Source organism: Heptranchias perlo, unplaced genomic scaffold, assembly GCF_035084215.1.
Source record: "Heptranchias perlo isolate sHepPer1 unplaced genomic scaffold, sHepPer1.hap1 HAP1_SCAFFOLD_47, whole genome shotgun sequence".
Lineage (NCBI taxonomy): Eukaryota > Metazoa > Chordata > Chondrichthyes > Hexanchiformes > Hexanchidae > Heptranchias > Heptranchias perlo.
The window spans coordinates 2699197-2705466 of NW_027139484.1; the positions used below are offsets into that span (position 1 = coordinate 2699197).

Below are 6270 nucleotides of genomic sequence, written 5' to 3' on the forward strand. Positions count from 1 at the left end.
CTTTATTTAAAGTGCCGTGTGGCTGAAAACGGGTCCCAGATGATTTGCGTTCACTCGTGACTTGTTTTCCAGTGTTTGTCCGTCAGGTTTGCAATTCAATTTGTATTGGATATTGAAGATATTTCAGGATGATTGCACAACATACCATGTGTAAAGCAACCATCTTGATAACTTCAATCATCACACACTCTACATCGACGCTGCAGAGGCCCCAGCACCCCTTTCAATATTATTTTTCTTAACTCACAGTTTTCAAAAGGGAATTGGATAAACGCTTGGATGGAAACATTTTCAGGGCTGTGGGGAAACAGCAGGCGAGTGGGACTAACTGGACAGCTCATTCAGAAAGCTGGCACAGGCACGTTGGGCCGAATGGCATCCGAATTGCGCTGTCTTATTCTATGATTCTATAAATAGATCAATTTCCGCCTTTCACTGAGCCTCCCTAAATGGAGCGCAGTAATCGTGTCCCTGTGAAATGAGCTCCTGAACAGTAATACGTGGCTGAGCGGTTTGAAACTCTGGTCAAGCACCTTACAGGAAATTTCCTCTCTGAGTTTGATTAGTTTATCAATTATCTCCCCACCTTTCCATCTTAAATGTCTTTACATATTTTTTTGATCTCTTCTTCTACTGTCATGCCCACAATACTAGTCTCCCTGGTAAATACTGAAGCAAAGTGATTATTTAATATTTCTGCCATTTTGCTGTCATTGCCTGTGAGTTTGTCGTGTGTATCCCTTAGTGGCCCGATTCCAATCCTAAACTTTCTTTGGCTGTTGATGTGTCTAGAATACTTTGCTTTTTATGATATTCCTTTTTGCCTTTCTAATAGTTCTTTAGACTTCTTTCCCAGCCTTTTCAAATTCCCCTCTCTCCTTTATTGTCTCGTCTGTGCCTTTTCTTTCGTTTCAATTTTACCCTTATTTCTTTATTCATCCCTGGTGTGTCATTTCTGGCTCGTTTGTTCTTGCTTTTCAGTGGGATGTATTTCTCCTGGACTCTATTGATCATCGTTTTAAATGTTTCACACTGCTGTTCTATTTCTTTGTCCAGGTCATTAATATGTCAAACATTTCACCGTTGGAAACTTCTCAAGTCACATATGCATGACAAAGCCAGTTACTTTTGTGGGAGGAGCAAATCAACTTGGCAGAAAAATCAGCTGCAGCCCAATTCACAAATAAAATATTTCCACGTCTTCGTAAAATTAAGGGATGTCAGAAGTGGGATTCGAACCCACGCCTCCAGAAGAGATTGCGACCTGAACGCAGCGCCTTAGACCGCTCGGCCATCCTGACCACCCAGCTCAACTTTCATTCTGCATTATTTCTGCACTGTTGGCCAGTGAAAGCAGCATAAAAGTTTAAAATGGCACTCGCCCAACGTGGGCTCAAACCCACGATTCTGAGATGAAGAATCTCATGCTCTACCGAATGAGCTAGCTGGGCCGAAATGCTTTTAACCGCCCTATCTATTATTGCAGCAAGCAGGAGAAAGACTCCATTTCAAATTATTGGAATTAATTCTGAGGGACAGGATAAACTGTCACTTCGAGAGGCACGGACGAATCAAGGACAGTCAGCATGGATTTGTTAAGGGGAGGTCGTGTTTGACTAACCTGATTGAATTTTTCGAGGAGGTGACAAGAAGGATCGATGAGGGTAGTGCAATTGATGTCGTCCACATGGATTTTCGCAAGGCTTTTGAAAAGTTCCCACATGGTAGATTGGTCAAAAAAGTAAAGGCCCATGGAATCCAAGGGAATGTGGCTTGTTGGATCCAAAATTGGCTCAGTGGCAGGAAGCAAAGGGTAATGATGTTTTTGCGGCTGGAAAGCTGTTTCCAGTGGGGTGCCGTAGGGCTCGGTACTTGGTCATTTGCTTTTTGTGGTATACATTAACGATTTGGACTTAAACGTAGGGGACATGATAGCGAGGAGGAAAGCTGTAGACTGTGGGGGGTTCAGGCAATTTTCTGATAACAAAGCAATCAATCTATCTCTGAACGAATTTTGAACGAATATGTGTGTTTGACCCGGCACAGGCACGATGGGCCGAATGATCTCCTCTTGTGGACTAACATAATACGATGATACTAATTGTTGTCAGATGGAAAAGCAACACATTCCAAATAAGAGCAGAGACAGGAAACTCGTCTAACCGCAGAACAGCACGGTGAGATATTGTATTTGAGAAGGATGAGGAGGGACAGATTATCATGGTGGTCGTCACATAGGGTATCATTTGTAACTTTGATAAGGACCATTTCATGCTGCGACAGGGGTGGAAAACTAATCGGAGAGATTCATCCCGGGTGCGGCCCCATCGTGCGCGGTGAGACGGAGGGGGGCGAGGGGAAGTGTCAGAGCTGGGGCTCACCGGCGGAAGCAGCATAAAAGATTAAAACGGTACTCGCCCAACGTGGGGCTCAAACCCACTACCCTGAGAGTTTTCAAAGAAAAGGGGGAGTAGCCACTGTCGGCATCTCTTGCTGTATTTGAAACAACACATTCCACGTACGAGCAGAGAGAGGACACCATTCAATTGCCCAATTTGTTAAACAAAATGCCATCGTTTTCCGTGGTTTGGTGGTTCCCGGTTCGATTCAGGGGAGGAGCTTTATTTTGGAACTTGGTCTCCATAGACATCCCGATCGATTTTCTTCTCCTGCCAAAACGGGAGAAAGTGGCTGCTCCCTTATTCTTTGAAAGCTGCATCTTTTACTTCATTAAACAGATAACTTTGAGTGAGAGAAAACTGATCCACAATGACGCTCATTTCAAGTTTATTCCCTTTTAAACTGGAAGGATATATTGGCTTTGAACAGAGTGGCTTTTGAAAGGAGCTAGTCGGGTGGGATCGACAAACCATTTCCGCTGGTGGGGGACAAGGGAACCGAACCAACCATCTACCAAGTTCTCCTGAATTCTGAGGTGCAATGGGGAACCGACCAACAAAAGCCCTTTCATTGACCGTGGAGGTTCATACAATTTTCTGATAACAAAGCGCTCAATCTATTTCTCTTGTCTATTTCCCGATGTTTCCGGATACTGTCTGCATCTCTGCCCTGTGTTTATCTCACTATGTGTCCACATGCAGGGTGGTTTTTGAATGAAGACGTGTGATTGTCTTCTGTTTGTTACATTAAATAAATAGAGGGCATCAGTTGCTTCACTCCCTGACACTGGGGAAACAGAGGCAGACTTTAGAGGAGGGTTCTTTTACTTGTGAAGACGCAAAGAAAACATTTATTGCAGAATTATACAAACCAATTTCAAGGGAGAAAACGGTGACCCCGACGTGGTTTAAACACACAACCTTCTGATCTGGAGTCAGACGCGCTACCGTTGCGCCACGAGGCCTGGGTGCGGCAATGGGTGTTTGATTTCTCAATGTTTGCCAAGCACCGCTTTATAGCTCCGATATCGGTGGAATGGGTTGGCTTTCAAATCCCCGCCCACTCCCACCAGATGTCAGGAAGCATCAGAAGTCTCCTTCACCTGTCAGCGGCAGCATGGCGCTCGCTTCCATCGCCTGCTGTCAGCGGACTGCAGCAAATCCAATTACATTCATCCTGCACCCAGAATTATCACATCACATGAAAAGGATGTGGGAAACTGCTCAAGATACATAACAGGAGGGGAACCTTCTGAAAAACACTTAGACTTTCGGTGTTTAGACTTCGATTCGAACTGCGAAGAAGAACGTGTGAAAATATAAACTATGGGTGTGATGTTTATATATCAAGTGAATGTTTGTAACGGATTTCTCCCGTTACTCTGACAACTAAGGGTTGTTAATCCATCAACAATGACTTCCGCTTGATTTTAGCACGAGTGGTTACAAAATAGCAAGTTTAATAGATTGACTTACAACAGAGTTGCACTACAGTTGTCTTCAACATTATATTCAACAGTATTATTATTATTATACAACTGTCGACAGATTACATTAATTACAAGCAATTAACACAACCTGACCTGTCTACGAATCCAGGTGTATCAGACCTGACCTTTGCGGACAGCCTGTGGCAATGAACTTCTGACTGTCCCCGATTGAGAGCTCTAACATTTGAGAAGGGAGCATGCCCTCTCTTTATACGATTCAGCTGCATTGTTCTGTACGTAAGCACCACTGATCTTAACTCATGGTCGTAAACCATCCCACTTTGCTGACTTTCAGAAACCACCAAGAATTGTTTCATGTCTTAGTGTTTATTTAGCTTTTCTCTGTCACCAGGTTTTAGATGCTTATACTAGGTTAGCACAACCTGGAGTTCAGGTGTCCACGACACTCAAGTTTCTCTGGACATCAATATTTAATAGTTTCTCACCATTTCAAAAATATTATGTTTTTCTGTTCTTCCCACCAAAGTGAATGATCTCACATTTCCCCACATTATACTCCATCTGCCACCTTCTTGCCCACACATTTAACCTGTCTATATCCCTTTGCAGCTTCTTTGTGTCCTCCTCATAGCTTACTTTCCCACCTAGCTTTGTATCATCTGCAAACTTGGATACATTACACTCGATCCCTTCATCAAGTCATTAAAAGTCTTCGACAGGTATATAAATAGCAAACAGGTAGTAAGAGGAGGGGTAAGACCGATTAGAGACCAAAAAGGAGATCTATGCATGAGGTACTAAATGAGTATTTTGCATCTGTCTTTACCGAGGAAGAAAATGCTGCGGAAATCACAGTAAATGGGGAGGTAGTTGATATACTGGATGGAGTGAAAATTGCTAAAGACGAGATACTAAAAAGGCTGGCTGTACTTAAAGTCACCTGGTCCGAATGGGATGCATCCTCAGTTGCTGAGGGAAGTAAGGGTGCAAATTGCAGAGGTACTGGCCATAATCTTTCACTCCTCCTTCGATACAGGGTTTGGTGTCAGAGAACTGGAGAATTGCAGATGTTACACCCTTGTTCAAAATAGGGTGTAAGGATAAACCCAGCAATTACAGGCCAGTCAGTTTAACCAAGGTGGTGGGAAGCTTTGAGAAATGATAATCTGGGACAAAATTAATAGTCATTTGGACAAGTGTGGATTGATAATAGAACGACACTGTGGATTTGTTAAAGGCAAATCGTGATTGAGTTTTGTGATGAGTTAACAGAGAGGGCTGATGAGGGCAATGTGGTTGATGTTGTGTTTCTGGCCATTCAAAAGGCTTTTGAAAAAGTGCCACAAAGTGGGCTTGTCAAAAGGGGCGATAGTGGCTGCTTCCTTATTCTTTAAAAGCGCATTATCTTATTTCAATCAACAGATAACTTTGAGTGAGCGAAAACTGATCCACTGTGGCGCTTATTTTAAGTTTATACCCGTTTAATCTGAAAGGATATATTGTCCTTGGAAGGAGTGCAGCACAGATTCACCAGGTCAGATGGAAGTGTTAAGGGAGAAAGTGAACCGCTGACTCCCACTTCTGGGGGATATCCCAAAGCGCTTCATAGAGGTTTAATCAAAAACATAAAATCATAGAATCGCAGGAGGCCATTCGGCTCATCGTGGCTGTGCCAGCTCTTTAAACTGAATGGTGCAATTTTAAAGGTGGTGCAGGAACAGAGAGACATGGGGGTATACGTGCACAAATCTTTGAAGGTGACAGGACAAGTTGAATGGATTGTAAAAAAAAAATATCCGGAATCGTTGACTTTATTAATAGTGGCATAGAGTACAAAAGCAAGGAACTTATGCTAAACCTTCATAAATCACTGGTTAGGCCCCAGCTGGCCACCACACAATTCTGCCCACCACACTTTAGGATGGATGTCAAGGCCTTGGAGAGGGTGCAGAGGTGATTTACTAGAATGGTGCCAGGGATGAGGGACTTCAGTGCGGTGGAGAGATTGGATAAGCTGGGGTTGTTTTCCTTTGAGCAGAGACGGTTAAGGGGAGATTTAACAGAGGTGTTCAAAATCATGAACGGTTTTGATAGAATAAATCAGGAGAAACTGTTTCCAGTGCCAGAAAGGATGGTAACCAGAGGACACAGATTTAAGGTAATTGGCAACAGAGGTGAGATGAGGAGAATGTTTTTCCGCAGCGAGTTTTCATGATCTGGAATGCGCTGCCTGAAAGGGTGGTGGAAAAAGATTCAATAATAACATTCAAAGGGGAACTCGGTAAATACTTGAAGGGTAAAGTTTTGCAGGGCTATGGGGAAGGGGAAGGGGAGTGAGTCTAATTGGATAGCTCTTTCAAAGTGTTGGCACTGGCAAGATGGGCCGAATGGCCTCCTTCTATGATGTTTCCATGCTGTGA

At 43.4% G+C, this 6270-nt stretch overlaps 2 non-coding genes across 2 annotated transcripts; both read right to left on the reverse strand.

Annotated features, from left to right (window-relative positions):
- Positions 1 to 1218: 1218 nt before the first annotated feature.
- On the reverse strand, positions 1219 to 1301 carry trnal-cag (transfer RNA leucine (anticodon CAG)). Its single transcript has one exon. It is a non-coding gene; the product is annotated as a tRNA-Leu (tRNA).
- Positions 1302 to 3292: 1991 nt separating this feature from the next.
- Positions 3293 to 3364, reverse strand: trnaw-cca (transfer RNA tryptophan (anticodon CCA)). The gene has a single exon. It is a non-coding gene; the product is annotated as a tRNA-Trp (tRNA).
- Positions 3365 to 6270: the final 2906 nt, after the last annotated feature.